General features: G+C 42.4%; 1 long non-coding RNA gene across 1 annotated transcript; it reads left to right on the top strand.

Annotated features, from left to right (window-relative positions):
• The first annotated feature begins 276 nt into the window (after positions 1-276).
• LOC106558346 lies at positions 277-3,498 on the top strand. The gene is made up of 3 exons (XR_005385526.1): positions 277-383; positions 476-697; positions 1,259-3,498. It is a non-coding gene; the product is annotated as an uncharacterized LOC106558346 (long non-coding RNA).
• Positions 3,499-4,224: the final 726 nt, after the last annotated feature.

The raw sequence follows: 4,224 nt of genomic DNA on the forward strand, positions 1-4,224 counted from the left end.
AGCAGTCCAATATTTCTACTCTTCATCATGGTTTGGGTTATGATCAAAACTAGAGATTGTGGCAGTGGGATTTTATGAAGAGGTCTGGGCTGTGTGTGTGTGTGTGTGTGTGTGTGTGTGTGTGTTTGCATGTGTGCACACAGTGCGCCACACCAAGGGGAGAGCGGTCTATGAAGGTGACAGGAGGGGCATGTCCACTAGGATGAGAACCATTTTGGTATCTCTAGCTTTATACACTTTGGAATCTCAGGTCTAAAAATAACCCCCTTTTGGAACCCGTGTTGTTTATCTGTATCCTGGGTTTTCCCATTCTTAAAAATACCCTGACATGCATATAAAGACTGCGTTCCAAAGGTTAATGCTCCTTAATCCTGAAGGGAGTGGTGAGTAAATTCCTTATATATCAATCTAAGAATAGGTCTTGGAGCTATTCTAGTGTATGTCATAATATGAGTGGTTTCTTCTTTTTTTAAAGGAAGCAAATAGTAATGGATGCAGAAGGAGAGGTTTAAAAGGAAGAGATGAATTTCTTTAGACCAAATAAAAATGATCCCTCACGCTTGTCTAGAGCTTAAAGGAGTCACTGCATAGAAGTGATTTTATCTGAAAGTGGAGGGGAAAAGAGAAATTGTACATGGACACTTCCCTCACCCTGGCATTTCCTATTGAAGCCCAGAAACTCTGGAAATAGGAGAAAGTGAGATTTTTGTTTGTTTTGTTTTGTTTTGTTTTGATTAAACAAAGGCTGCTTTCCACTCTGGTTTCTTGTTGTTGTTGTGTTTTTTTGTTTTGTTTTGTTTTGTTTGTTTTTTGACCTGAGAGTTTGATTGTTCCCTCTGCATGCAGGGATAACAGGTCTGCGGTGTCTCACTTGCCCTCTCCACACAGAATCCTGTGGATCTTTCTGTTTCTCACAGAATGTCTGGCACCAGACTTTCTGAATCAGCCTTGTTTCTGCCCTGCTGCTCCTGATGTGCTAGCGTCCAGGCAAAGAGTAAAAGAAAGCGAATGGAGGCAGGTGGAGGCTCCAGATGGAACCTGGGGGCCTCCCTCCTCTGATGGCCTCTCTTCCTCCCCCTTCAGCCTCCTGGCCACCACCTTCCCTGCAAATGGATCACCTCTGATCTACACCCCAAAGTATTTCCTCACAGTATCCAGTTTTGGGGGAGTTAAAGACGAGCAAAATTCTGAAATAGTGTGCCTCTGCGCAAGCTGGGAAGGTCAACTAGGTCTTTGTTTATTTGTTTGTTTTTTGAAGGACAGATCCTGCATGACCCACGGTGCCTTCTCACTTCCTGCTGGAGTTATTGCAAAAGGAATCCAGGAGACAATGGGGCTGCTGAACACTTTCCGGAATCGGGGCATGCCTGCTATGGTATCAGGGGCCCTTTTGCTCGGGGGCCTTTCCTGGGTTCCCCTCCAGGGTCACCAGCATGGGTCACACTTCCTTCCCCCAAGCTGGCTTGTTCCATCAGGCCTTTCAGGGAAACCAGCGGCTGCCGGTGGTTGAGACTTCTGCTCATATGTAGCCCTGGCGGAAAGAAAGCACTCTAGAAAGGGATTATATAATGGATTGTAATGACACTGCTTATGGTGGTTGTTATTTTGAAATGTGTCCTGGAGTAATAATATATTTCAGCACTCAGTATAGATTTCACATTCTCAAGCAAAATCAAGTGTAGTAAGGAGGGAGCTCTCTGCCCCTAAAAGCTCTTGTTCTGATGTCATGCCTACAATCCTATCTCTTCCTATAGGTTATTTAAATGTCTCCTGAGGTAACCAGTTGCATGTAGCCAAACCCCTTTTTTAATTGAGTTTTCTTTTTTAAGATGAGTCATATATCCCCCCAAAAAAGCACCAATTCAGAATAAAGGCAGGAACATTCTAGACATTTTCGAGACACCAGTCTAAGGGCAGAAAGGAAATTTCATAACTATCATTATGTATTATGGTACATCCAGTCCCAGGCCCACATCTCTTAGATAACCCCCCTCATCCTATACCCCGTCCCCCCACTATCCCTACCTCCCTGATGTTATCTGTTCACGGTTTTGTGCTGCTGGCTCTCATTCTGGATTTGTATGGGTAACCTCTCCTCTGGGCACTGGTAACCCACCCACCTCTAAGGGTCAGTTGAATAATGCACTAAGGTGAGTGGTCATGGTTCTCAACAGAGGTGACTTTGCACTTGAGGGGATATTTGACAATGCAGTTTTGGTCATCACGCTTGGTGGGAGGATGCTACTGGCCAGTGGGACAGAGGCCGGGGTGCTGCTCTACACCCTACAATGCATGGCAAAGGTCCCCCACACAATGTCAATAGTGCCTAGGCGGAGAAACCCTGCCTTAACCTGTGATTGATTTATAGTTTTCCTCTTAAATTCCACTTTTTCCGTGAAGCTTCCTCTGAATGACCCTGTTTTCTCCCTTCTTTGAACTCCACTCTACATTTGGCACTAAGCCATGCACTGCATCGCATTGTTCTTTAGAATTTGTGTGTGGACAGCTCATCTCCCTAATTGGATGTGAGGTTTCCTGACAGCAGGGCTCATCTCCCCTTCCTTTGTGTGTTTAACTGTACTCGACCCAGTGCTCTGCACTTAGCGTTTCCTCAATACATTCCAGATAAATGAACATATCTTCAGTGGACGACTGAATTCTGAAGTTTGAAGTTGATATATTGGGATGATGGCAAGGATTCTCCAAGAAACTTAGAAATAGGGTAAAACAACAATAATAAAAAGTTACTCTTAGAGATCTAGAGAAATTAAATAAGCATATAATGGAAGTGAACAGCATTCTCTCTGGTGCCCACAGAAATAGCCATTTGATAATTGGTTCATAATAATCTTAACATGCAGCACAGAAAAAAAGAATAATAGAATTAATGATTTATGTTAAATCTTAGTTGGAGGATTGAAATGACTGAATTTGGGAGACACAGATATCTGTCTAGTGTTTCCTGTGAGACGATGGGAGTTTCATTAAACCTTATCTTTGCTTAGATGACATGATCCTCAAGACATTCTCCACCCATTTGCTTCAGCTCCACGCCAACCAAGCAACATTCAGATTAATAACCCAGCCTCCTAGCTGCTCAGGACATGGAAAGGGGTGTCTTAGATGGAAGGGGCAAGCATTCAGGACACTGGACATAAATATCACCCATAATAAATTAGTAAATTGACCTTTGGTTTACACATTAATCTGTGAAGTGAGTGTGTGAGTCTCTCCCCAAGATCCTGACTCCATCTGGGATTATTGATAAGGGCCAGTTTTTGACTGAATAGACAAGGGGCCAGACTCTGGTCTGTGACTCATTCACCAAAGCAGTGCCATGTTGGAAACTGTTTGACCAGTAGCTATCTTGCTTTCCCCCTGTGACATCCCTATTTTGCCTCAAGCCTTTCTTTCCAGCTCCAACATATCTTAACATGGTACAATTTTAAGTCCCGTTCCCGATTCTGGAATTACCACTTTCCCCCCCCCACACCTCCAAAGTCCCTTAAAAATTCCATTTATACTTTATTTAGAAATATTCTGATTGAAAAAAATAAAATAAAAAAATAAAAAAAACCCACATGCGGCTTCTTTTTAATAAAGGAAACTAAGTGGGAAGGTCAAATTGCTCTTAGAACTTTTTATAGGCCTGGCAGCCCTGGAAACATTTCATCATTAAAGAACGTGTGACAAGTCACTGGGACCATTTACTGAGGGTTTCTCAGGGACAGACCAAGAATAGCAAAAAGGATCTTTTCTAAAAGACTCCATGATTTGACTCGGTTTTCCTGAGAACAGCTAGGACTAATTAGAAATAACTTGCAGCTTGTATTCGTTACATTTGAGTATTTGTTAACAAGCTCTTGTGTGCAAAACAAAGATTGATTTCAACTTGATTCATCCCTCCAGTCCTCTTTCCATGCTTGCCTCCATCTTTTCACCAAAATGCAAGCATTTCTTGTTTAATGACATTAATTAACAGAGGAAGTTGGGCTGAAAATATCTTGAATGCTCCACCTAATTATAATCCCAGTCATGAATGCTGGAGAAAATGTGGCGTCTTAATAAAAAGAAAACAGTCTAGAACAATATTATGCAGTTTATAAATTCCACTGAACCACTGTACAAATAAACAATGCTACTGAATCACACAACAAATCATCTCACAATTAGGCCACACAAGACCAGCTGCTCTACAAAGGAGCCCGTGAGCCAAAGAGGAAA

Source organism: Canis lupus, chromosome 38 (assembly GCF_011100685.1).
Source record: "Canis lupus familiaris isolate Mischka breed German Shepherd chromosome 38, alternate assembly UU_Cfam_GSD_1.0, whole genome shotgun sequence".
NCBI classification, from domain to species: Eukaryota; Metazoa; Chordata; class Mammalia; order Carnivora; family Canidae; genus Canis; species Canis lupus.